The sequence below is a fragment of the Cynocephalus volans genome, chromosome 10, assembly GCF_027409185.1.
Source record: "Cynocephalus volans isolate mCynVol1 chromosome 10, mCynVol1.pri, whole genome shotgun sequence".
NCBI lineage: Eukaryota > Metazoa > Chordata > Mammalia > Dermoptera > Cynocephalidae > Cynocephalus > Cynocephalus volans.
Genome location: NC_084469.1, coordinates 49326183 through 49354036, shown reverse-complemented (window position 1 = coordinate 49354036; position 27854 = coordinate 49326183).

The following is a 27854-nucleotide window of genomic DNA, read 5'->3' as shown; positions in this document are numbered from 1 at the left end:
TATTTAATTAAATGAATGGTATTATCAAAGATCGCATGTAATTGATGTAGTGTAATGTATAATCTGACTTAATGTCTACAAATACAATAATTCTTCTATAATTAAAACTATCTTATGTTTATTATGATTGGGGTAATATTAAGTGTACTGTATTTTTGAATCAACAGGATGAAACCAAGGAAGATTATGAAAAAAATCCTGGTGGCTGTTTGTGGAGGAAAAACATTCCTTTGATGGTCTCAAGCATTATGATCAGAAGACTTTTTAATCATATCTTTTCATTCTATGACATAGGCTAAATAAGAAACTTTCTTTAGCAGGATTACTGTCTAAACCTGCTTTCTGAGAAACATAGCCTGTAAATCATTTTATATTACAACTATGTACAACAGAGATAAGTTTTTAAAAATATATATTTACCCTGGGCCAGCCCCGTGACGCACTTGGGAGAGTGCGGCGCTTGGGAGCGCAGCGGCACTCAGTGCAGTGCAGGCGACACCAAGCTAAGGGTTGCGATCCCCTTACCAGTCACAAAAAAAGACAAATAAATGAAAGGGTCTTTCATTGAACCAACATTTTAAATTTTAATGAGGTCCATTTTTCCTTTTATAGGTCATGCTTTAGATATCATGTCTACAAACTCTTCACCCAACCTTAAATCCCCAATTTTTTCTCTTATTTTTTTTTTGCTAAAATTTTATAGTTTTCATTTTACATATAAGTTTCTGATTAATTTTGAGTTAATTTTTGTGTGAAGTTTGATACTTAGGTTGAAGTTCTTTTTTAAAAAAATTCTTATGGATATCCAATTGCTCCTGTACCATTTGTTGTTTGTTTAAACAGCTATCCTTCCTTTATCAGATTGCTTTGGCACGTTTGTCAAAAATAAGCTGGTTATATTTGTGTAGTTCTTCAAGTTTTAATGTTTATATTAAGTCAAAATATAAAACCTCTTGATTTCTTGTGGTCCATGAGTAGATTGTAGATATCAATTAGTTAAGTCCTTTACTCCAAGGAGAACATCAGCCATGGTACAAACTTTCTTTTAAAAGAGGCAATGGGGAAAGTTCCTTTTCCATGAGAGTCTTCTTACCACACAGAGCTGGATAAAGATGTTAATTTAATTTGTTCATCCCAGAGACACTTGTGTTGGGTGTTTGATTTTCTGACAATACCGAGCTGCATTCAGGGTAAACCGTCCTTCACCTGATCGTAGCTTATTCTCCGTGACCACTGCCCTTGACCACCTCCACACACACATTTCCCCTGCATCCTAAGGCACAGTCGCGCTCACCCAGCCCACCACATCTCAGCCAAACGACTTTGCAGATATGCTGCCTCTTACGGCCTCTAGATTTCTATATTCTTTTGCCGTTATAGCTCTTGCCTGTGTGGTTGATTGGGAAGGAGTAGTATCCAAGTGGGAAGTCAGAGGGAGCCTGCAGCTGGGGCACTGAGGCAGGACGGAGGCAGGGGCGTGGTTCTGAGGGCTTTAAAGGTAGAACATGTAGAGTCTCTCTGCTTTCTCTGCTTCTACCATCTTGTAATGTGAGGGGTCACTGTCACCACCACCAGACGTGTTCCTTGGACTTTGGACTTCACTGCCTCATAAACCATGAGCAACAAATTTCATTTTTCTTACAAATTACCCAGTTCCGTGTATTTTGTCAAACGAACAGAAACAGACTAATAAAGAGTGAAATGCACATTCAAAGGCTGCTCAGTCTCGGCCATGTGGATGGAATGAGGGGCATCGGGAACTCCAGGAGCTGTGGAAAAGCCAGCTTCCCCTGCAGACTGACGCCCCATCTGCAGAGAGAAGGGAGTCTGTGTGCAGATGAGAGCAGAGGCAGAGCATGGCTCTGGAGAGAGACCGGGACAGTGACAGCCTCCATTCCCAACAGCTTCCCAGTTCCTAGTTCTAGGCCCTCCCCAGGCTGACACCTCCCTACCTGAGAGGCTGCTGAGGCACCTGAATCCGATAGCACAGTCCTGTTTTGATGCAAAGTTAGTGCGACTGTGTTTCAGTCACTGGGCACTGGGTAGATGTTAACCACACTGACGAGCCCAAGGGAACTTACTCAGACACGAGTTGGGAGATCTCCTGGTCCAGCATGTCCCTCTCCTTCTTCAGTTTCTGAACGTCAAGTTGCAGATTCTCCTCGCTGGTCCCATCAGCCTGGCCACTGAGGGGCAGAAAAAGGCATCTGCCGGACTGAGCAGCTAGCCACAGTTCAGAACCTACCTGTTGTCCCCCCGTTGGCACTCCCTGCTGCTGCCTGGTCACAGAATGGGATGTTATCTCCCAGCGTCCCTTGGACCTGGGTGTGGCCCTCTGAGGAAGTTCTGGCAAGTGAACTTAGAAACGGTGTATGGACGTGTGAAGACTGTCCTTCCAGGGACAGGGCATGCCTGTCACTGGCCTTCCGCCTTTCTGCTGGTGGTAATGTGGATGTGACACTGGAGCTGCACAGCTGTCTTGGGCAATAAGGTAGAAGCCACACGCCAAGGAGGTGGTGGAACAAGACGGGGGCCTGGGTCCCTGAGAACAGTTTAAGCCACTGCTGTTTGGGGTTTTCTTTCACTGCCAGCCAAACCCAGTCCTAACTAACGGGCCAGCCCTGGCCCCCAACCAGAACCCAGAGAGTACACCGCAGGTGTCCTTCCTGCATCCTCCTCTCAGGTCTGTGGTGTCCCTGGGTTTATGATCGCACTAGATAGCAGAACCCTTCTCAGGGCTGCAGGTCTCTTCACACTTTCTGCCTCTAAAAGCCACAAAGGCCAGTGCCTGGTGCACAGCTCATCTTCAGGACACGTATGCTGGATGAGCTGTCCACACGCGATACAAGGAGAGACCGAGGCAGACGCGGTTCCTGTTCTTAGGTCAGTGGCTTGTAACCAGACCCTCAACGAATAGTGAGCGAGTGCCATCTGCCAGGCCCTGGCAAAGGCTCCAGGGGGCCAGCAACAGCCAAGACATCGAGCTGGCCCCAAAGAGAAAACACCCCACAGTTATGTTCTTCCTCCAGATATCTCCGTCTGAAGCTCTGCTCACATGTCGCCTCATCAGAAGGGCCTTCCCTGACCGCGCCGTCTAACACGGTAACGCCTCCGTCCCTCTGTCCCGATGTATTATCTCATTTCTCACCAGCTGACATGTTACACATTTTATTATCATTATTTTCGTTGTCTGTCTTCCACCACTGGAGGATATGCTCCGTGGGGGCAGGGACTGTTTTGTTTGCTGCAGATGCACAGTGTCTGCAATGGTACCTGGCACGTAGCAGGCTCTAAACAAATATTTGCCAAATAAATGGGTGAATGATAACTAATCCACTAATCCTAGGCCTGAAAAGTGCTTTGAAGGTGAGGGACAGTGTGCTAAGGGGGTGTCTAACGGGGCACCGGGACCGAGTCAGGAGGGGGGTCAGGCTGCTCCGAGCAGGCCGAGCTCTAAAGGAAGAGAAGGCGTTAGCTTGGCAGAAAGTTAGAGGAAGGTGTTACAGACACAGGGGACAGTACGCGTATCCCAGTGCCCTAATGCAGAAGTGGCACGTGTGTTGGGGGAATGAGTGGGGGATGGTGGTGGGAAAAAGACAAAAGCAAGCCCTCGTGGTGCTGTTAGAGCGGAGGGCGGCAGAGCCCACGTCCAGGGCCCGGGGCACCAGCGGCAGGTGTGAGGAGCCGCCTGTGGTCCTGGTGAGGGTGCGGGTGTGGCTGTAGACTTGGCAAGTGGGAAGGGAAAGCTATTCTGCAAGCAGCTCTGAGCGTCCAGAGAAAGGCCAGGCTGGAGAGAGAGGGGAGGGTTGTGGGCACTGGGCTGAGTTGAAGGCATGGAGGTGAGGCCTTTTTTTCCCCCTTTTTTTTGCAGCGGGTGGCTGGTACGCGGAACCGAACCCTTGACCTTGGTATTACGAGGGGCGTGAGACCTTTGTGGGGCGTATACAAAGAGAACAGTGGAGAGAGAAGAGCAGAAGCTGCCAGAAACGCCCATATTTACGTAAGGAGCAGCAGGAGGCGGAGGAGGTGACCTGGGACAAGCCAGGAAGCCACTTCTTCTGTGAAGATTGTAGGGCAGGAGGAAAGGGAGGGAGGGACTGAGAAATGACCTGCAGATTCTCGACAGAGTCGTTCTGCTGGGAGAAGTCCCTGAAGAGGGCTGGGGTTGGGTGTTGGCTGCTGTAGGGATGGAGAAAAGGGCTGGGGACAGCAGTGACTTCCGCAGGAGAGGGCTGGGGGCAGCAACTTCCTCACAGGGGGTCAGAAAGCCCCGGGCAGCTTCAGCCAAGTCCTGGCTCAGTCCTGAAGAGGCGTCTGAGGGGAAAGCGTCTGGTCTGATGGGACCCACAGCCCGTGTTCTTCTGTGGAACAACTCTCTGGGCACGTAAATGACGATGGGTCCCTCTGGGGCACAGTTAGGGAATGGTGCTGTCCCCAGGTGGGCATAGCCTCCTGTGGAGATGCGCACTGGTGCCCTGAGTAGACCCCTGCCGGGGCCCTTGTGCAGTGAACACACCGCACAACTGTGCATGAACTCCTCGCGCTCCACTCTACCTAGTGTCCTAACTACGATCCACTGGATTCCCAGGGCAAGGGATCTCTGCTGGTCACAGACACACCTCCTATGGAAAACCACAGGGTCAGTGCCCACGGCAGTGGGGCTGTGTGCCACGTCATACCCCCACGCCACAGCTGAGTCCTGGCCAAGCCCCGGGTCACCTCATCGGAGGTCAGAGACAGCTCGTTCCTGCCACAGCGATAGACAGGCCCGCTTTGCAGGGGCCTGGAGGGAGACATGGAGGCCCCTCCCCAAGGTGCAGGCGGGGCTGGGGGCTCGGGCAGGAGGCTGCAGGGGGAGCGCAGGGCACCGGGAGGGGCTGGAGCCAGGCGGGCGCAGGGATGGCCTCAGGGCTCGTGCCCACCCGCCTGCCCTTCAGAGCGCGAGAAAGAAGCCGGCCCGGACCCGCCCCCGCCCCACCCTCTGAGCCTTCCCATTGGCCACCGCCACGCCTCCTGCCCAATCACAGGGCTCGGCGCCAGAATTCGAATCTCCGTCTGGGTTTGAATCTGGCAGATGCAGCGGTTAGCGACGCTGGACAATGGGTGGCCTCTGCACAGCTGCCGACGCAGGGCCTCCAGGGATGCAACCCGCTGTGACATTCAAAGTCATCTGATTGTCGTTTCCACAACACTGTTATGCCTCCAATATAGGATTTTTATGCTTTTTCTGGCTTTTTCCTGGTCATGTGCTGGGCTTTGGGCTGTTGCAACATCTATATCCTGACGAGAAGCTGAAGGCACATGTGTTGTTTTCGCTTTTGTTTTTGTTTTCAAAAGATGACCGGTAAGGGGATCCAAACCCGTGGCCTTGGTGTCATCAGCACCACACTCTCCAAGTGAGCCAGGGGCCAGCCCTATGTAAAGATCCGAACCCGTGGCCTTGGTGTCATCAGCACCACACTCTCCAAGTGAGCCACGGGCCGGCCCCCACATTTGTTTTTGAACATCTTCTATTGAGATATAATGTCCATGCCATACAACTCACCCATTTAAAGTGTGTGATTCGATGGATTTTAGTACACTCAGAGTTTTGCAATCATCACAGCAATTGTACAACACTTTCATTACTCCAAAACTAGATCCCTTGGCCATCATCCCCGATTACTCCATCCCCTGCAACCCTAGGCAACCATTAATATGCTTTAGTTTCCTACAAATCTCCTCATTTTGGACATTTAATAAAAAGGGGATCACACATTATGAGGTCCTTTGTGACTGGCCTCTTTCACTTAGCATAATGTTTTCAAGGTTCATGTGAAGTTGTAGCATGTGTCAGCATGCCAATGCTTTTTATGATTGAATAATGTTTATTTACATGGATATCCCACATTTTGTTTATTCATTCATCAGTTCATGGACACTTGGCTAGTTCCACCTTTGGACTGTTGTGAATAATGCTATTATGACCATTTATATTCAAGGTTTTGTGTGGATGCATAGTTTTATTTCTCTTGCCATATACCTAGAAGTGGAATTGCTGGATCATATGGTAACTCTACACTGAATCATTTGAGGAACTTGCAGGCCATTTCCAAAGTGGCTGCACCACTGTACAGTTTTCCCAGCCATGTGTGAGGGTTTTAATTTCTCCATATCCTTACAACACTGTTTTTATGCATCTTTGTGACTATAGCCATGGTAGTGGGCGTGAAGTTATATCTCATTGTGGATTTGATTTGCATTTCTCTGATGTCTACTGGTGTCAAACATCTTTTTATGTGTTTATCAGTCATTTGTATATTTTCTAAAGAAAACTATGTATTCAGACTTTTTGCCAATTTAAAAAAATGGGATGTTTATTTTATATTATGAAGTTCTAATTGTTTTTTATATATTCTGGATACAAGCTTCTTCTAAGATATAAGATTGGGCCGGCCCGTGGCTCACTCGGGAGAGTGTGGTGCTGATAACACCAAGACCATGGGTTCAGATCCCATATAGGGATGGCCGGTTAGCTCACTGGGAGAGCGTGGTGCTGACAACACCAAGCCAAGGGTTAAGATCCCCTTACCAGTCATCTTTAAAAAAAAAAAAAAACTGATAAGATATAAGATATGTAAATTTTTTTTCCAATTCTGTGGTTTTCTTTTCACTTTCTTTCTTTCATGTTTCCTTTCACTTTCTCTGTGGCATTCTTTGAACTACAACAGCTTTAACTTTGATGATGTTCAGTTTATCCATTTTCTCTTCCATCGCTGTGCTTTTGATGTCACGCCTAGAAAACCATCGCCTAATCTGAGATCATGAAGATTTACACTTCTGGGTTCTTCTGAGAGTTTTACAGTTTTAGCCCCCCCAGTTTGGTCTTGAGGCATCCAAGGGGAAAGGCTGATGGGACCCAGAGCCCGTGCTGGGAGGAAGGGGGTGCTGTGGGGTGTGAGAGGAGGAGCAGCTGGCAAGCAGGAGTGACCTGGATGGGACCCAGCTGGGAGGGGGCAGCTACGCTCCCGGGATCAGTGAAGGGACCCTCGGGGAAGGGGGCAAGTGGAGAAGCACCTGGAGGACTGGATGGGGGTCTTTGGAGGTGGTTTCTGGGATAAGAAAGTCTGGGGCAGAGCTGTGAGGAGTCTGGAAAGGGACTGTGAAGTGACACACTCTCCCCTGCTGTCCATTCCTCGCCCACCTCCTGAGCCCTGGGGTTCTACGCCCCGGGTCAGGGGTTGAACTGGCACTGGAGGGGCCAGGGTTGGGGCTGCACAGTGGCCTCTCTGCTCTGCCAGTTGCCTTGAATTCTCTGACAACTGCCATGAAGGGTCGCACAGGAGCTGCATGGACGCCAAGCGAGAGCCCCGCCCATTTCCCCAAGGGGGGTCTCTCCTTGGGGTGGGCGGGACCAGTGACCAGCAGCTGTCATTGTGACCCCATCCTTCCCTGTGTCCTGGACGTGTCCCCATTTGTTTCATCTTTCTCATTCACCAATGAACTATGAGCATTGAGGACACACCTACTGCAGTGTTGCCTAGCACGGCCCGCTCCCACCAGCTCTGGCTCAGTTGCACATCTGCGCTGTCAGCTGAAGGAAGCGAGTCCCCAGTGCCTGGATGGTGGTGACGTGGCCCCCCTTACCTTTTCCCTGCCTCGAGATGTCGGAGGAAACCTGACAGAGGAAATTGGCTGTGGCCAAGAATAAGGTATAGCATGTTGGGTCGCAGGCCCCGGACCCACCCCGAGGCCCCTGTGATGGTGGGACAGGGGCAGGACTCGGTGTCACTTCTGAGGCACATGGGGCTTCTCCCTCTGAGCCTATTGACTCCCCTCACCAAAGTCTTCTCAGCTATTTCTGCGCCTTCAGCCATCCCAGCCCCTGCCCTCGCCAGCTGTCCCCTGTCATTACTGCCCGGAGCCCGGCCTTTGACCTGATGGCCCAGTCCCCTAAGTGTTTTCACCCCCGTTCCAGCTTCTCTGGTCGTGACACAAATTTCCATTTGGAAGGGCACTCAGGACTAGGGGAACCAGGACCGAGAGTTTTCTGTCTCCCTCACTCCCTTTACTTAGACATTTACTACCTGAAAAGCCTACATATCACCATTGAGCTTGAAATGTTGACAATATCTTTGGGTGCCAATTGGGAGAATGGGTTTGGTTTGGTTTTCTCCCAGGTTTCTACCCTCTAGAGACACTTTAGATCTTATTTCTGAGTCTGTAGCTCACATTAGAATTCCCTAGGATTCTGGGACCAGAGCGCCTGTCAGTCAGGGCCCTCTGGAGGGAGATGTGCTTATCTTCTGTGGGACAAATCCTGGGCAACTGAACTTCACAGCTTGAATCTTGCCCAGATCATCTCAGTCTAGGGTGCCACAGGATTCAGAGGGGGCATCTTTCTAAAGAATGAGATTTGCTCGATTCTTTTGAGAGAGGAAAAGTCTATTAATGTACTTAGGTGTGACATTCATCTAGATTTGTAAGATCGTAACAGACTTCTCTCTGAAATGATGCTTGGGTTGTCCTCTTTTTGTTAGGTCCCCAGATCCCTAGGGGTGTGCCCTCGTGACTTCTTCCATTAGGATACATTGACATAAACATTTAAGAAGTACTAGTGTGCACTTCTCACAGCTCTGTGAGAGAGGACCCCAATGTCTGATTTGTATTTTGCCACCTGGCAGCTGCTGATTCATGACAAAGCCCCAGAAGACTGAAGTTAAATTCCATTATTGCCTTTTTTCAGTCATGTTATCAGTCCATTCCTCCAACCATTTAGTGATCATTACAACCCCTTGTAGGGCTGCTGGTGGCCTTAAATCAGATGGTATAAGGAAGAATGTTTTGTAAAAACTGTAAAGTAGGATGGGAGTATAGGGGCTTATAGGTCACTGCTTTTCCCTTTCACAGTTAAGAGATTGCCTGCCGATGGGGAAGAAAGGACAGCAGAGGGCTTAGCCATTGAGGGGGACAGAGCATCTCCATGTCCACTCTCATCTCTTCTAGCCCACAACATACATCAGTGGGGAAGCCTTTGTGACATCAGTGGAGAGGCCTTGGTGACATCGGTGGGGAGGCCTCTGTGACATCAGTTTACATGAAGGAGCTGGAGGTAACTGCCCTGTGGGCCAGCCTCTTGACCACCTCCCACGGTGGGGGCTGGGTGCCCCTCTGCCAGCTGACACAGCCCCCACACCAACCCCTAATTATTACTCTCTCTACCTCTCCCCCCAGACCTCCTCCACCTTCTCCTCTCTGCACGTGCCTCAGAGCAGATGCCTAGATCTGGCAGTAGCCTGGTACTCCAGCTATGTAGAAAACAAATGTCAAAGGAGCATGATCCAGGAATTGTTAAGAGTCCGGTGAGGTCCTCTGCTTCCGCACTACCAGTCCTGGGCTGCAATTTTGCCTTGGGGATCTGAAGAAAAGACTGGGGGTTCCTGTGCCAAGGGAGAATGGGGTGCTCGGGGGCCTAGTTCTCAGTCGGAGGGACCCCAGACCATGCAGCATGGCTCTTTCTGTTGCTGCCCTGTCTGCCCACTCTCTCTTTTCCAGACACCCCTGCTTGACTCCTCGCCACATGTGCCCTCGGCTGTCCCTTTGCTGGAAACACTAGGCTGACTGTTGTCAGAAGTCCTGTGTTCCCACCCTGACTTAGTTCCTGCTTCACTTTGTCTTTGGTTTTGTACAAGCCACCTCTCCTGCCAGGGCTTGAGTGTCCTGAGATAGAACTAGAGGGTGTCAAAGGCCCCTTTCAGCTCTAAGAATGAAAGATTTCTAGGCACACTTGAAACACCAGGGAGACAGGAATCTTGCCTGTCCTTTTCATACATGGAGCCCTGCTATTAAGAACAGTCCCTGTCCCATAGTATGGGGTTTGTGGTGAAGACATGCACCGTTGTGAATCACAAGCTGGGAGAAGGGTAGTCTTTCCTTTCTCAGCCCCCATTTCTAGAAGTTTCCATGGCTGTCCTTTAAACAGAATCCAGGTTCAGATGTTCAGCTCTGTAGCTGTGAGTGAAAACCAACAAAGATCCAAATTCTCTTTCCTTGGGAGTTTGAGGAGAGTTTATCAATTTGCGTCCCCATAGGGTGTGAGAGCTTTTCCTTGAAAATCCATTCCTGTCCCCTGCCCACCACTCTGGTCTGGGGAATGGAGCTGAGGGGACAACCTCAGTCACTTTCCTGTGATTCTCCACACAGAAAAAACAGCAGCAGGAAACTCTGGATCAACAGGAAAGAGGAACATGATTTCTTTGTTTGCTCATTCCATGTCTGACGGGTTTGGGGAAAGACTCAGAGGGAGAGGCCGCAGGCTTGTTTTGCCCACTCCCAACCTGGAAAAGGCTCAGCCCTGCACCCCACCCTCAGTCCCACAAGGTCCCTGAGAATCTGGCCTCACTGGTGGGCCTGTCCTGGGCCATTGTTGGCATTCCGAGGTCCTGTCTCTTGCCGTTGCATCTCTGCCTCCCTGGTAAGAGATGTTTCTTTCCTCTTCCTACTGCAGGAGAGTAGGTGTCAGCAGGTGATCTCCCTGCAGGAACAACTGCAGGTGACTGGACTGTATGGCATCCCTCATGTCCCCTTCCTTTCCCCCTCTCAGCACCCATTTGGATTTTCTCCCAAAGCAGGTGTGGATCTGGGCACCCTTCCTCCCTCAACCCGATGCCTTGGCAGGCCTTCAGGGGAGTCCTTTGGGCTCCATCCTGATCTCTGTCATTCCAGGGGAGTGTGAACATCTGGTGAGCTGCCTGTGCTCACATGAGTGCAGATAAAAGAGCTGCAGTGGAGTCTGAACACCGTCTCTGCACAACAGAAGGAGGCAGAGAGGGTGAGTCCAGCCACCTGCCCTCACGCTTGCACCTCCAGCCCCAGGGGAAAAATGGCCTTAGAGCATTAGATAGACCCAGATGTTCACATCCAAGCTGTAAGTGATCTTAGCAGTCAACCTCTAATACTTTATTTCATCTACAAAATGGAGATAGTAATAGTAACTGCCTCCTATGGTGGTTGTGAGGATTCAGTGCATTGTTAGCATGGTGCCTGGTGGCGCGCTCAATACATAGTCAAACGATGGTGATGACAGTCATAACAATGACAACATGACTAAATATCCATGGGCCTCGGTCAACCAGCTGTAAATCAGATCTCTTTCCCTGCCTCTTCCACCCTTTTACTGAGTTCTTAGTAAAACCAATTGAGAACATGGGCTTGGAAATGCCTTGGAAAAGATGTCAAGTGTGATTCAGTGGAGGAAATGTCACTGCAGGATGGCTCCTGTAGGTGTTGGTGTTCGTGTGCCCCGACTACTTCTTCTCCCTGCCGAATCCTGACTTCACCTTTCTGCATTTGCAGTCCTACCGCGACCTGAAGAAAGAGCGAGATGCTCTCCACCTGCACTTGGAGGACAAGTAGGAGGGGGACGGTGGATGGCAGGTCTGGGGGTCTCAGCACAGGTGATGAGGTGGGAGGTGGGAGGGTACAGGTGAGCACAGTGAGGGGGACGCACAGGTTTGGACATGTGCGGAGCCAAGCTCTGGCCCCAGCTATGCCAATGACTCGCGTGTGGCCTCAGGCAATTCATGTCCACTCTCTGGACTGGCACTTGTGCCTCTTGGTTCATCAGGGCCCCATCCCATGCCATGGTCCTCTTGTTGTGTGGCAAATTCAGTGCATTGATCACCAAAGTGGTCTTTTCTGTTCCTCATTCTTTCCTTTCTCCACCACCTCTGGCCACAGGAACAATGATGTGGACCTCAAGTGTCACCAGTCCCAACTGAAGAGGAAGCTTCATGGTCCTTGTGATGGAGAACGCGGTCTTGCAGCTCCAGATGAAGAAGCTTGAGACATCCAAGATCCTGCCACAACAAGTGAGTGGCTACAGCACAGGGTTTTGGTTTTATGAGGTAGAGAGGGAGGTGACAGCCTGTCCGTTCTATAGCTGCTCCCTCCATGGCTCACCCCCTATGCTCTTGGCAGGTGCACGATTTAGGGGAGGAGCCTGGCCTGAGTCACGTCCAGGAGCCAGAGACCTGTTAGGCCAATGTAAGCAGGTAGACAGGTAAGCTGGGGCTGGTGTGTCCTGGGAGCAGGTGGGGGGGAGAGAAAGAGGTGTGCACCAGCAGACGGCAAGTCTGCTCACCTTAGCCTCAGTGTCCTCATCTACAAAGAGGGGTGGGTTGCCCATTGTCAGCCACCCACATTTGTCTTGAGCACAGAATTTGAAGAACTCTATTTGAAAGTGGTTTGAATGATTGACCATCTAGGCATGAGAAATAATTAGACATGAAGCCATGGTCTGGGCGAGGCTGCAGCAGGAGCTGTGGGTCAAGAAGAGGGTTTTGTGCAATTCCAGAGGCCAGAATCCCTCATCATCCTTTTCCTTTCTCAGCTGAGCCTCCACCCCCGGAGCCTCCAGCAGGGCCCAGTGAGGAAGAACGGAGGCTTCAAGTGGAGGCTGAGCAGCTGCAGAGCAACTGGCGGGTCAGTTCCAGGCTCAGGGAAAGGACAACGAGGGTCTGAGCCACCTGAACCAGGAGCAGGAGGAGCAGCTGCTGGAGATGGAGCAGCCGCTGGGTTCTGAGGCAAGAAGCACAGGCAGGTGCTGGAGGGCACACAGTGCCACCATGCCACCACCAGCTGAGTGCTGTCCTGGACCCATGAGCTCCAGGAGCAGCTGGCTGAGCAGTAGATTGGCTTCATCAGCCTGGTGTGCCACCTGCCCTGCCGGCCTGCCTCCACACTCGCCTCCTGGGCCTTTGTTTCCCCAACTGTAAACTGGGGTGCTAGAGACCTCATATGAAATGGTACATGGGTAGGCACATGTGAGCCAGTGCCCTGTGCCCCCTTCCCTGTGCCGTGGATCTCCAGTGGCATCAGGGGGCCACCAATTGCTTCTCTCCATCCAGACCGATTAGAATGTGGAGGTCCCCAGTCCACTGCAGTAGGGGCAGCATGAGAAGACAGAGCTGGCAGAGAAGTTGGGTCAGAAAAGAAAAAACAAAAATCAGAAAAAAAAAAAAAAGGAAAAGAAACTCAGAAGAAGAAGGAGAAAACACCAAGATGAAGGAGAAAACACCCAAAAGAAGAACAAAACACCCATAAATGAAGAAAATACCCAACATAAGAAGAAAACACCCAGAACAAGGAGAAAACAACCCCCAAAAGGAAGAAAACTCCAAGCAGAAGAAAACACACCAAATACGAAAACACCTCAAAGAGGAAATCACCCAAAAGAAGTAGAAAACACCTCAAAAATTAAGAAAACACCCCAAAGAAGTAGAAAACACCCATAACAAGAAGAAAACTCCCCAAACAGGAAAATCCCAACAAAGAGAAGAGAACCACAACATGAAGCAGAAATCCCCCCAAAGGAATAAATCCCCAGAAGAAGACAACCCCAACAAAAAGAATGCAAGAAAAGGAAGAAAAAATCCCCCCAAATAAGCAAACCCCAACAAAAAGAAGAAAACCCCCATAAAAGGCAAAACAAAACAAACAAACAAACAAAAAACCCCAAACAGAACAAAAACCTAACAAAGAGAAAACTCCAGTTCCAACTGTGGCTCACTTGGGAGCGTGTGGTGCTGACAACACCAGGTCAAGGATTAAGATCCACTTACTGGTCATCTTTTTAGAGAAAAAATTGTTTTAAAAAGAAAAGGAATAAAAAACAAACAAAACAACAGAAAGAAGAAAACCACCCATCAAAAAAGAAAAGCCACCCCAAGAGAAAAATATACCTCCATGAAAACAAAAAACATCCCAAAAAGCCCCAAAAGAAAATCCCCACAGAACAAAACCCCAACAAAAAGAAGAAAACCAAAAGAAGAGTGCCAGAAAGGGGGGGGGGGAAGAGCACAGAATAATACAAAAAACAAATTTAAAAAAAACAAACAGAAAAGCAAACAAGAAAAAAGAAAGAAAATATGCCATAAAAGAGAAACCCAAAAAAAATTTTAAAAGGACAACAAGAAAAAACAAAGAAAAATCAACAGCAACAACAACAACAACAAAATGAAAAGAAAAGAAAAAAGAAAAACTAAAAGAAAAGGAAAAAAAGAAAGCAACAGGATGCCCTTACCAGTAATCCAGTCTCAGTGGCCTGCAGGGGAAGACCAGTGCAATTGGTCCCTTGGGCACGCCAGGCCAGGGGGCCCTATAGTCAGGCCAGGGCAGGAGGCCTTTAGAGCCAGGGCAGACCAAGGAAGCACTTAGTGCAGGCCAGCCAGGCCAGGCAAAGCCAGGTTAGTCTTAGACCCAGGGCAGGCAAGGGGGACGCTTAGCATAAAGACAGGCCAAGTGGTCCCTAGAAAGACCAGTAAAGGGGGCATTTAGGGCGTGTAGCACTGCCCTTAGTGGCAGGGTGACCCTTATGGCAGTGGTCCACTAGGAGCAGACCAGCAAAGGGGGGCCATGTGGCAGGCCAGGCCAATGGGTTCCTTGGGCAGGACAGGCCAGGCTGGCCCTTAGTGGTAGGAGTCCCTTGTCAGCATGCTTGGCCTCGGCAGCCCCCAGTGGCAGGCAAGAGCACAGGGGCCCTAGGGTCAGGCCAGGCCATGGGAGCACTTATTGGAAGGCAAGCCCAGGCAGGGGCGTCCATATGGCCCATAGTACCAGGCCAGGACAGGCAACAAGGGCCCTGGAGACAGCCCAGGTCCTTAGCTCTGGGCCAGGCTGGACCAGACAGGCCCATAGTGCCAGGCCAGGTCAGGCCTGCAGGAGCCTAAGGATAGGCCAGGCCAGGCCAGGGTGGCTCTGAGGCAGTGGGTCTCTGCTGCAGGCCTGGCTAGGCCCACCCTTAGTGGCAATGGGGCCATCAAAAGGCCTGGCCAGGGAAGCCCTTAGTGGTAGGCCAGGAAACGCCAGAGGTGCCCTTAGTGGCAGGACAGGTGAGGCCAGGGGCTCTCTTAGAGGAAGACCAGGCCAGGCCAAGGGGACCCCAGGGGGGCTCTTTCCTTCTTTTTCTTCCTCCCTCCCTCCCTCCTCACTTCCCTAACCTTCACTAACCTTTGCTAACCTTCCCTTATCCCTCCCTTAACTTTCCTTTAACTTTCCCTAACATTCCCTAACGTTCCCTAAACCCTCCCTTAACCTTCCCTTAACCCTCCCTTCCCCTCCCCTGTTTCCTTCCTTCTTTCTTTATTTATTTGGGGCTCCTTCCTTCTTTCCTTCCTTTTCTTTCCTTTCTTTCCTTTCTCTGTTTCTTTCTTTTTCTATCTCTTTCTCTGTCTCTTTCTTCCTCTGGGTCTTTCTTTCTCTGTCTCTTTCTTTCCTTCCTTCCTTCTTTTCTTTCTTCCTTTCTTCCTTCCTTTTCTTTCTTTCCTTTCTCTCTTTCTTTCCTTCTTGGGAGCCCTGGGGACAGCAGGCCAGGAGAGCCCTTACTGGAAGGCCAGGCTAGGCCAGGCCAGAACAGGGGGCTACTTAGAGGCAGGTCAGTCCAGGCCAGGAGGGACTAGGGGGCTCTTTTCTTCCTTCTTGCCTTTTATTTCTTTCTTTCCTTCCTCGCATCCTTCCTTCTTCATTTTTTTCTTTGGGAGCTCTTTCTTTGTTTCCTTCCTTCCTTCCTTCCTTCCTTCCTTCTCTCTTTGGGGTCTGTTTCTCTCTCTCTCTCTCCTTTCTTTCTATGTTTCCTTCTTTCTTCAAGCCCACCTATGTCTCTCCTGGCCTGCCCTGTCACTAACAGGCAGGAGGCCCTGACCTGACCTCCCTTTGGGCCCCCAAGAAAGAAAGAAAGGCCTCCCCCCAGGGCACCCCCAGGCTGGCCTGCCTCTAAGAGACACCCTGGCCTCACTTGGCCTGTCCTTCCACTAACAGTGCCCCTGGTCTTTCCTGGCCTGCCACTAACGGTCCCTGGCCAGGCCTGCTAAGGGTCCCACTGCCACTATGGGTGAGCCTGACCAGGTGTAGAGAAGAGACTCACTGGTTGGGCCTGTCTCAGGTCTGTCCTGGCCTGACCTGGCCTGCCTGTAAGAGACCCACAGGTCAGGCCATGCCAGTCTAGGTGGTCTCTTACATGCAGGCAGGCAAGGCCAGTGTGGCCATAGCAGTAAGCAGACCAAGAGGACCATGGGCCAGGCCGTTCAAAGAGGGCCCCTATTGGCCAGGCAAGCCATGGCAGGTGATCACTTAGAGGCAAGCCGAGGGGCTCTTAGCACCAAGATAGGCCAAGGTGGCCCATGGACAGGCCAGTCAAGTGGGGCACTTAGTAGCAGTGGTGCCCTTATTGGTAGGGTGGCCCTTATGTCTGTGGCCTGCTAGGGGCAGACTAGTTAATTGTGGCCATATGGCAGAACAACCAATGGGTTTCTTGGGCAGGCCAGGCCAGGTTGGCCCATAGCCGTAGGAAGCCCTTTGCAGCCTAGGAGCCAGGGCAGCCCTTAGTGGCAGGCGAGTGCACAGGGGCCCTAGGGTCAGCGCAAGCCTTGGGTTCCCTTAGTGGCATATCAGGCCAGGACAGAAGTGGCCCAAAGTGCCAGGCCAGGACAGGCCAACAGTTCCCTTGGGACAGCCCAGGAGAGAGCAGGGGGTCCTTGGCTCTGAAGCAGGCTGGGCCAGGCCAGCAGTGTCCTAGTGACAGCCCAGGCCAGGCTAGGGAAGCTCTTGGGGCAGGCCAGGCAGGTCCAAGGCTTCCCTACAAGCAGGCCATGCCTGGTTTGGGGGCACTTGGAGTAGGCCTGTCGGGCCAGGGGAGCCGTAATGGCAGGCCAGCCCATCCTATAGGGTCCCTAGTCGCAGGCCAGGGCAGGGGATCCTAGGGACAGGCAAGGCCACTGGGCCTCTTAGTGCCAGGCCAAGCCAGGGAGGCCCTTAGCAGAAGGGGGCTGTTAGCAGCAAGGGGGCCCAGAATAGTAGATGTGGCCATAGAGGCCCTTAGTGCCAAATATTCTGTTATAGCCACAGAAAATTGGTCCCAGGAGTGGGCTGTTGCTTGTAACAGACACTTGAAAATGTGGAAATGGCTTCAGAACTGGGTGTTCAGAGTTTGGAGGAGTTGGAGGACTCAGAAGAAGACAAAAATAGGAGGGAATATTTGGAATGTCTTAGAGACTGTTTAAACGGTGGTGGGCAGAATGCTTATGGAAATATGGACAGTAAGGACCATTCAAAGGAGGTCTCTGATAAAAATAAGGAGTTTATTGGAAACTGGGGCAAAGATCACCCTTGCTGTGAACTGGCAAAGAACTTGGCAGCACTGTGTCCATGCCCCAGGACTCTGTGGAAGTTGGAACTTAGGAGTTGTGAACCATAGTATTTGGTGGAAGAAATTTCTAAGCAGCAAAGCATAAGGGAGCTGCATGGCTACTTGTAAGAGCCTGCTCTGAGTTATGGCAGCAAAGGCGTGACATAAAGCCAGAACTTCAAAGGGAAGCAGAGGGTAATGATTTGGAAAATTTGCAGCCCGGCTGTGTGGTAGGTAGAGAAGAAGAGATCATTTTCAGAAGGAAAATTCAATGGTACTAAGAAGATTAACACAAAAGAATGGGATTATCAAGAGAAGGAGAAAAAGGCCCTGAAGGCATTGCAGAAGGCTCTGGGGCCACCTCTTCCATTACAAGCCCAGAGGCCTAGGGAGACAGAATTGTCTTGGGGAACTGGCTTGAGGGGCCATCCACTGGCTCACTACTCAGGGCCACCTTGGGAAACTGCTTCTAGCACTAGCACCCTGGCTGCTTTCACTGCTCCAGCTGTGGCTAAATTGGTCTCAGGTGTGGCTGGACCCACAGCTTTGGAAAATACAAGCCAGAAGTCTTGGTGGGGTTCATGTGGTGTTAGGTCTTCAGGCTCACAGAATGCCTGAGCTCAGAAGGCTTGGGAGCCTACACCCAGATTTCAAAGGATGTATGGAAAAGTCTGGGGGCCCAGGGAGAGATCTGTCACCGGGACAAAGTTACTGCAGACAGTCTTTGCTAGAGCAATGCCAAGTGGAAACGTGGGGTCGGAGTTGCAGCAGAGAAACTCCATCAGCACCATGTCCAGTGGGGCCATGAGAGCAGGACTGCCATGGAGACCCCAGACCTGTGGAGCTACAGAGTGGAATGACAGCCTGGGATTGCTGAAGTGTGGCCTGCAAGCAGGAAAGCCATAGGAGCAGAGCTGCCCAAGGACTTAGGGACCCAACCTCCACACCAGAGTGCAGAGGACATGGAACATGGACTCATGGTAGATGATTCATCGTCTTTGAGATTTCATGCCTGCCTTGCTGGATTTTGGACTTGCTCAGAACCCAATGCCACTTTCTTTTGGCCTATGTGTCCCTTTTGGAATGGGACTATGTACCCTATGTTTGTCCCACCATTGTATCTTGGAAATAGATAAATTGTATTGATTTCACAGATGGGCCTTTGAACTTTAGACTCTTGAGTTGAAACAAGTTAAGACTGTGGGGATGAAATGACTATATTTGCATGTGAAAAGGACATGAATTTGGGGGGGCCAGGGGCAGACCATGCCCAATTGTATTGATTAAAAATGGTGGTCAGGTGTATGGCTCTGAGGGCTTTATGAGAACAGCACTCTCCTGAGTGAGCCACGGGCCGCCTGTCTGAGGGCTTTAAAAGAAGAGCACATGGGAGTCTGTCTGTCTCTGCTTTCTCTGCTTCCAGCATCTTGCAATGTGAGACCCCCGGGTCACTGTTGCCACCACCAGATGGACTTTGTACTTCCTAGCCTCAGAAACTATAAGCAATCAATTTCATTTTTCTTTATAAATTACCCAGTTCCAAGTATTCTGTTATAGCAACACAAAATGGACTAAAACAAGGGCCCTGAGGCAGGCCAGGCCAGTGGGTCTCTTGTGTAGGCCTGGACAGGCCTGCTCTTAGTGGCAGTGGGGTCCTTAGCAGCAGATCTGGCCAGGGCAGCCCAAAGTGGTAGGCCAGGAAAGGCCAGGGACACTCTTAGTGGGAGGGCAGGCCAAGGGGGCCCTGGGGCAAGCCATTTGAGGGAGGGCCCTTAGTGGCAGGGCAGGCTTAACCAAAAGATTGGAGGAATGGGATGTCTGAACATCACAGAACCCAGTCCTGAGGTGAATGTCGGAAGTCTCTGGCCTTTCAGAAGTAGTGTCTGGGTCACCTCCACCAGGAGGGGTGCCTGGCCCCGGCCCCTCTCCCCACCCTCCCTCCCACCCCAGTTCCTCGGTATAGCTCTTGTCAAGGTTGGCTCTTCTCTCATTTACTACCTTCTACCCTGTCCATGCCATGGGGGAGAAGTTTTTTGCAACTGGCTCTTTTTCACAATGAAAACATAGACATGGCCCGAGACTGGAGTCCCTCAAGCAGCAAAGTTCAAATGGAACAGCCCTGGCACACAAGAGAGGCCCAGGATCAGCTATGCATTGGCGACTGCAGGCAGGATTTCAGAGCTGGGGGCAAAGAGGGACCCTGGAGATGCCTAAGGTTCTCCTTGCTTTGCAGCTGAAGCCAAGGCCCCAGGGGGAGCACTAGTCATGGCAGGGCCATCCCTGCCATGGAGCCGTGGAGAGGAGGTGTGGAGGGCATGCGGGTGGCCTGCCGCTGCTCAGGAGTCACACAGGATTAAATAAGGGTGAACCCCATCAGCCCTGCTCCCTAGGCCTGGCCTGGGCTCGGAAGTGCGAGGTGGGCACCAAGGTGGCACAGACCTGCCCCACCTGCCTCTGTGGAGTCAGCTCCAGCTCCGGGCCCTGGGCAGGGGTTCCTCCATCCTGTGACTGTGGCGAGTGAAGGGGTCTCCTGCCTGAAGATGCCTGGAGTTCCCATCACACACATGTGCACACACACGGTGGAACCACCATCACACAGTTCGGCTGGATGAGGAGAAAGGAGCGTGTTCCTCCAGCCCAAAGCTCAGCTGAATGGGGCCCTGCGAGGGGGACGAGGTGGCTCTGCCCTGCATGGATTCCCTCCCACCCCTCCAGGGCCAGTGTACCCATCACCAGATTAACCCTCCCTGTTGAGTTAGGAGCTTCCCATCCTGGTAAACATGCCGCGGGTTGCCAAGGGGAGAGAACAATTCATCCCCCACCCCCACCACAAACTGGGCAAATTCACAGAACAGAGAGGTGCAGGGTGCAGGAAGGGACGGGTGGGCTCAAGGGCAGGGGGTACACCCAGGGAAGGCCCATCCTCATTTTTTCTGGAGGCAACAGTGGCCTGATCTTTCCCAGCCAGGCTGAGACCTCCCAGCAAAGCCCAGGTTCAGGAATAAGGTCCCTCTGCAGAGTGGGGTGGACCCCACCCCTGAGGCTCACCCAGGCCGCAGGAGTCCCTGGGACCTAATAAGACACACAAATCAGCAGGCAGGCCACAGGCCCTGGGCATGCAAGGACAGGGAAAACTGAGCCTGGCCTTGGCAATCCCGCTGTCCCCAAGCCTGGCCCAGCACCTGGGCATGCCCGCAGCCCCAACATCGAGAGGATGAGCCTGCCACAGGGAACGGCGGGCATGTGGCCCAGCTTTTGGGGGAGCCCAGCCCAGGCGCCCGGCAGCCCACAGCCTCCTTCACGCCCTGGCTCTGACCAGCCCTGCACTTCTGTCTGGTCGGGAGGACCAGGCAGGCCTACGTGCATGAACCAGAACAGCAGGAGGACACTCGGAGGAGAGAAAAGCTAGAAACCTGCTTGAGGAAGGTGGAGGTATCCCCAACGCTGATCTCATGGGGGGATCTAGGGGGAAATTTCCCCTTTTATCACTCTCCCAGGAGGGAACCTGCCCCAGAGCTGCCCACCTTCCCGCCACCAGAACCCCCCTAGCCTTCCATGTCTCAGGAGAAAGCAGCAGGCTAGCGACCCAGGCTCCTTGACACAGCAGCAGCCTGTGACTTCATCATGGGCGGTCAGCCTCACTGTTCACATCTGCTAAATGGGAATATTTCTCACTCTCCTCCTGAGCAGATGGCTCCTTAAGTACCTGGCCACAGAAGAAGGAGCCCTGGACCCAGTTCATGATGGGCAGCAATGCCATGAGACCCACTGTGCAGGCTCCCACGGCCTCATGATAAGAAACTTGGTCACTGCTCTCAAGGAGCACCTGAGAGTAACAAGACACAAGTCAGGGATTTGGAGCCCAAAGGAGAGTGTCCAAGCAGTTCCAGGCAAGGCCGCCTTCTTCCCCACACAAGCGACATGCACGTGTTCAGTAGAGGCAAGACAGTCGGAGGCCTGCCCGGGAACGTTGGAGGGCACGGTGTGGACTGAGCTCCCTGGCCTGTCTGGAGCTGGCACCTGAGCACTGAGAGACAGTGTCCACGAGGAGGGGCAAGGGGATGGGAGGAGGGGACAGCTCTGGCCTGGCTGGCCTGAGCCTGTCTGGCTCTGGGGTCTTCCCAGCAGGCCTGGAGGTTCTTGTCTCTCTCCCACGGTAGGTGCCCACCAGAGCCCCAAGCAATGTTTGGGTGCCCAAGAAGAGGGAGAAAAAAGAACAGGCCAACTGTCAGTGTCCCTCTGCTTCCTTCTAGAGTCAGGCAGAGTGTGTGAAGGAGAGTACTGCTGCCCACCCCGGAGTCTTCAGAAAGGAGAGGCCCGTGCCAGCAGTGGCCATAGACATGACCTCGGGCCCTCTGCCCCAGCATGTGGGCTGGGTCCCCAGCATCTTGCTCTGAATGTGGGTCTTCCTGAGGACAGACCACACCTGCTGGTGGCTCTTCTCCAGCAGGCCCAGGAGTTGGGAGAGCACAGAATGCTGTGTGCATCCTGGGGACTCGGGGCACAGGTCACCTCTGGCCATCCATCCTTCCCCAGAGCAGACAGGAAGAAGGGTGGTGCGTGGCTCCCAGCTCCCCCTGAGTTCCTCTCCTCTTCTGAGACCCTCCAGGGCAACGAGATTAACATAGTCAGTGCTCACCTTGTCAACATCTCCACTCAGGGCCAGAGCAGCCTCTGCTGTGGAGGCACCCAACATCTAAGTGGCTGAACCGTACACAGAGCCTTGGAGGACAGTAGCTGTCATCTTGGAGATTTCCCAGTGTCTTCTTTTGCTAGGTAAAGGGGCTGAACTCTGGAGGAGCTCGAAGCTTTGACTAAGGGACACAGCAGAGCACCTCTTGCCCTTGACCACTCTCAGTGACCCTGAAAGGCTTCTGTGCCCATCTCAGACCAAAGAACGGGCAGCACTAACTCTCTGGAAGGCATGTGGGGAGGGGTCTGCTCAAGACGCCCCTGGGAGAACTGTGCCTGCCAGCTCCTCTGCACAGCCGACGTGGGCCCTGACCTCTCTGGCCAGGCTGCTGGTCCTGCAAACTGCAAACCCAGCACATCACCCATCACCAATGAGGAGAGTGGGGCTCAGAGACTGGTGGCTCTCCAGCCCCGGGGCGCACGTCTGGGAGCCTGTTCTGCAGGTGTCCCGTATAAGTGCCCATTAGCGTGGCTTCCCAGCCCTGCCTGCAGCTGTCCCTGCCCAGTGCCAGGGCCCTGGTGTCACCCTGGCCCACTCCCCTCCCTGCAAGGCCTCACACCTCACCTGCAGCTGCACAAGCGCCTGGCAATGAAACAGGCGAGGAGCCCTAATAAGAGCAGAATGGCTTTATAATTCCTGTCCAGACTCATGAATGATTCCCTCGGTCCTCATCATGTGCTGTCAGGTGTCTCCCCACCGGGTGGAAGCCGTGGCTTATCTAATGAGTCAGACGTGAGCAGGCGCTGATATAAAAATGGAGGCAGGGGTGGGCTCTGGGACAGCTGCAGGCCTCCCTCCCCTCCCATGTCCCTTCAGGGCCTCCCCTCCCCCACCCATGCCCAGAACGCCAGGCCTCGGGCAGAGGCTGGTCAGGCAGGGCTGGAAGGCAGGTGCCTCCAAGGCTCGGCCACCCTCTCACATTCCCGAGTCAGTGAGTGACACGGGAAGAAACGCCACCACAGCACAGACTCTCCTTCCCCAGCAGTCTTCTTGGGTTTTCTGCAGAGAACATTCCAGTTCTAATGACTGTCCCTGCAAGCCCCAAGGCTGTGATGACAGAGAGGAGGTGAAGAGGCTGAGACACAGGCTGCACCCCCATCTCAGGCCCAGCCTGCTCCCACCTCCCACCAGCTGCCCCTTCCCCAGGGCAGGCATCTTCCTGGTCCCCACCCCAGCTAAAGCCCCGGAAAGGCGATGCTCAGTGACCCCCACATGTGGGGTTTCTCTGTCTCTGTATCTCTGTCTCTGAGTATGTGTGTGTCTCTGTCTTTCTCTGTCTCTCTGTCTCTGTCGTTGTCTCTCTCTCTGTCTCTGTCTCTGTCTCTCTCTGCTAACAACATGGCAGTGGCTTTCCAGGGCTCTGAGACTGAAGGACAGACAGACACGCAGCACCGGAGGGTCTGCACAGGCTGGGTCCCCCTCCCTGGCCTCCCGCCACCCCCACCCTGCCCATCAGCGCAGAGACATTCAATAAACACGTGCTGGGGAAAGGAGAGGGCAGAAGGAGGGAGGTTTCTCAGCTCTGGGGCTTAGGAAGCGGACAGTGGAAAGGAGACCTTTCCAGAACTCAGGGAAACTGTCCCTTCTCCCAGCTCACTCCCTGGTCCTGTGGAGGGAGCAGCCTCTCTGCCCTCTCCCTGTCGCCTCTCCTGGAGGAGTGACAGGGCAGACGGCATTGGCGATGGAAATCCGATGTCCTGGGCAGAGCCAGCCTCGACTGGAACTTAGCTCCCAGGCCCCACGTTTTCCCTCCCACCGCATCTGCCGAGTGCACCCCGGACTCCTGGACTACTCGGAGCTCAGAGCAGAGAGTGAACAGAGTGACTCTGCTCTGCTCGGCATGTGCCACCTTGGATCGTGCATGACACAACACTCTGTCCTCTGATCCCCTGCCAGCCCAAACCCACAAGCTCCCCCATCTGTCACAGGAGTCCGGCCTCTGGTCACCAGCGGAGCTGCGAAAGGACCTGCTCAAACTTGTCCACTGGAATTAGAGTTCGAGGCTGCTGGCTGGCGGGCCTTTTCTTTGCTGCTATGAATTCATTTTTGCGTTTTGTCTTCATGTTTTTAATATTAGTATGACACATATCCATTAAACAATTAAAGCTGGAAGAAACATTGAAGTATTAGAAAGGCAGGAAAACCCCTGTCACCTGTCACCCTACCACAGAGGCTGTAGTGTGATTCGTCACTTTGACCACTTTCCTTTGTCCCAGTTTGGCTGATCTCCGCTGACACACGTCACATTAGCTTTGGGCTGCAAGGGCTCCAGGCCCCTTGGTCTCCCAGCTGGTGCCCTGTCACCCTGGGGAACTTCTCAGCCTCAAGGCATTTTTAGATACAGGGAAAAGACAGCAGCTTTAAAATAAGGCGCTGAATTTGAGCCAAAATTCCTTACGGCCACATGTGAGATTTGAACTGTTTTGGGGGGTGGTTGAAGACAAATTTGAGAAGTAGGGGAGGATGAGTTCTGTTTTTAGGGAATATGGCAGGCTAAATTCTCGGGATGAACAATCCTACTGAAAACAGCTAAAATGGCTGGATAAAATATTTTTTAAATCTTAAAAGCACTGAGAAGTTGACAGATAGTCGAGAGTGACCAGGACAAAATCTGAAAGAAGCCAGACCGCAGCGGTCCAGGAAGCGGCTCCTGCCCCGAGAGTGTTTTCTTGTCCCAGCCACCTTGCACTCAGGGCACGGCAGCTGTGCAAAGCGGGGGCCTCCCGATAGGAAGCGAGGGCCCTGAAGGTCTACACCACCGGGTAAGAAGGAAGGAGCAGACCAGAAGTCAACCCCGCCCCACACTGACACTCCAGGATCTGTCCGTCCCACAAGTTGGTGGTCATGTGGGGTGCAGGCTTCTTGGAAATTGTGAACACACTCAGTCCTCCTGCATATTTGCAGCCTGAATTCCTGTCCCTGCCGGGGCCAAGAGACCTCAGGCTGTGAATTTGCGTCCACACTAGCTCAGGTCAGTAGTGTTCTAGGAGACCCTTGGCAGAAGCAAACACAAATCCTCCCTGGAGAGAGCCACCTTTATTCTGAGTGTCCCACAGGAAATTCCTCAAGCACAGCGGTCGGTCGCTGGTCGCGGCACTGTCGAGTACACGTGGGAACAAGTCAGCGTGAGGACAAACCAGAACCACCGATAACAGAAACACACGTCCAGACGTCAGCCAATGTCGTCCAAGGACACAGATTATCAAGAATGAGGCTTGCTCTGTTAAGGAAGAGACGAGCTAATAAACATCCCCAGAGAAGAGAAGACTGCAAAAATGTGGCCAAGGTAATTTGAAAAACAAACAGAATTTCTAAAAATGAAAAATGAAGTCATAGAAATTTAGAAAGGGTTTAACAGTCGATTAAGCAAGTTTAAAGGGTTAGGATCAGCAAACCAGACACTCAGAGGAAACGACCCACGGCGACATTCAGATAAGCACCTAAAATGAAAGATACAGAAAAGAAGCTTAAAAATGTGGAGGATATGTCAAAGTTTCTCACATTCTATCCTCTGCTTACGAAACTTTTTCTGGGTCCGCATGTAGCCCAGTGATGACCCAGCTGGCTGCAGACGCCCCCGGGGCATGTCCCCCTTCCCTCACCCCACCCAACATCTTAGAACAGAAAAATAATAATAAAAATAAATTAACCGCAATATTTTTTTTTTTGCTTTGATGAAGTAAATCCAGGGTTTGGATCCCCGTACCAGCCAGCTACCTACCGAAAATAAATAAATTAATTAATTAACATTCAGATAATTCTTTCTTTAAAAAAGTACAAAATGCACAAATTTGAGTGTGTCATCACTGAATTTGACCTGTGTGACTCAATCCGTTACCAAGATATAGAACATTTTCATTACCCCAGAAAGTTCCTTCATGGCGACCCTTCGTCTTCTACCCACTGCCCAGAAGCAACCGCTGCGCTGATCTTTTTCTATACCGTGCACTAGTTTTGTCTTCTAGCTGTTCTAGAATTTCATGTAAATGGAATATTGCAGTACATAGTCTTCTGTGTAAATTTTCTTCTACTCACCTTTTTTTGGGGTGGGGAGGTGCTTTTTTTGTGTTTTGTGTTTTCTTAGAGAGGGGTCACCTGTATTGCCTGGGCTGGAGTGCAGTGGCTATTCATGGGTGCCCAGGAGTTCTGACCTGCTTTGCTTCTGACCCGGGCCGGGTCACCCCTCTTTGGTCAACTGGGTGGTCCCTGCTCCGAGGAGGTCTCCTAGTGTGGATGCCCGATGGCATAGCGCCCTGCAGCCCAGAACTCCTGGCTCCAGTGACCCTCAGCCTCCGACAGGAGCAGCGGGGCCACAGGCCACCGGGTCAGAATGTTGGTGAGTCCTGTGCCACTATATGGCTACACGCAACTTGTCTGTCCTTTTCCTATTGATAGACACCTGAGCTGTTCCCAGTTTCTACTTTTATGAATAAAGCGGCTATTAGCATTCTTCTTCAAGTCCTTTTGTGGACATGATTTTATTCCTCATGGGTAAACTCCTAGGAGTGAAATGCAGTTTACAGAAAACTGTCAAATGTTTTTCTGAAGCGGTTGTGCCATTTACATCCCACATGTCACAGTACAGGAGGTGCAGTTGCTCCACACGCTTGCCAGCATCTGGCGTCACAGTCTTTCTATATGGTAAAAGCTATGGACTCTGTCCCCAGAAAAGATAAATCTACACACAAAACATTTGCCTGCCAGTAACCCTCCCCCTGTGCTGGCTTATGGGTCTCAGAGATAAACAATATGTAATGAGACACCTACTAGGACTGGTATCGAGTGCCTGCTACACGTCAGGCATTTTACCCACATCAGCTCAACTAATTCTCACAGCAAGTCTGTGAAATAGAATTAAGCCTTACAGATGAGGAAACTGAGGACTAGACCTAATGAATAACTTGACCAAGATCACACAGCCAGTAAGTAGCAGAGATGGAGGTGGGGCTTGGCTGGGGCTGACTCCAGGGTTAAAACTCATGCTGTGCAGAGGGAGGGTTACGACCAAAGGACGCTGGCTGAGGAGTAAGGGGCCGGCCGGGCGCTCTGAGCAGAGCACGGAGAAGGCGGAGGCAACACGCTGTGGGGCCAGACTGCCCGAGTCTGAGTCTCGGTTTTGCTGCTGTGTGACCCTCCTCAAGTAACTTAACTTCTCTGTGCTTCAGTGTGTTGTGTGAAGTGGTATGAAGTGGTGTCTCGCTGAGGTTTTGATTTGCATTTCCCTGATGGCCAGTGACGCTGAGCATCTTCTCAGGAGCTTACAGACTATTCCTATATCTTCTTTGACAAAAGGTGTGTTCAGATCCTTTGTCCATTTTTTAATCGGGTTGTCTTTATTATTGACTTGTAAGTGTTCTTTATATATTCTAGATATAAATCCCTTATCAGATATAGGATTTGCAAATATTTTCTCTCATTCTATGAATTGGTTTTCACAAATTCAACTTGTGAAGGACGAAAATTTATAATTTTGATGAAGTCCAGTTTATTTTTTTATTTGTTGCTTGCGCTTCTGGGGTGTTATCTAAGAAACCATTGTCCAATCCAAGGTCACGAAGGTACATCACTCTGGTTTTTTTTTTGTTGTTGTTGTTTTAAAGATGACCAGTAAGGGGATCTTAACCCTTGACTTGGTGTTGTCAGCACTATGCTCTCCCAAGTGAGCCAACCGGCCATCCCTATATAGGGATCCGAACCCATGGCCGCCTTGGTGTTATCAGCACCACACTCTTCTAAGTGAGCCATGGGCCAGCCCCATCACCCTGTTTTTGCACTATCATTTGAAATTATTTTGTCATTTGTTTAAATATTTGTTGTAAAAGTGGGGTAGGGTTGCCAGACAAAATACGGGACTGGTGACCACTTGAACTGGAATTTCAGATGAATAGTGAACACTTTCTGCTGTGGATTGGATGTCCCCTCAAAGTTCATTGAGGCTTATTCCCCACCGACAGTGTTCAGAGGGTGGGAGATCCTATTATGGTCATTGAAAGGTGGGGC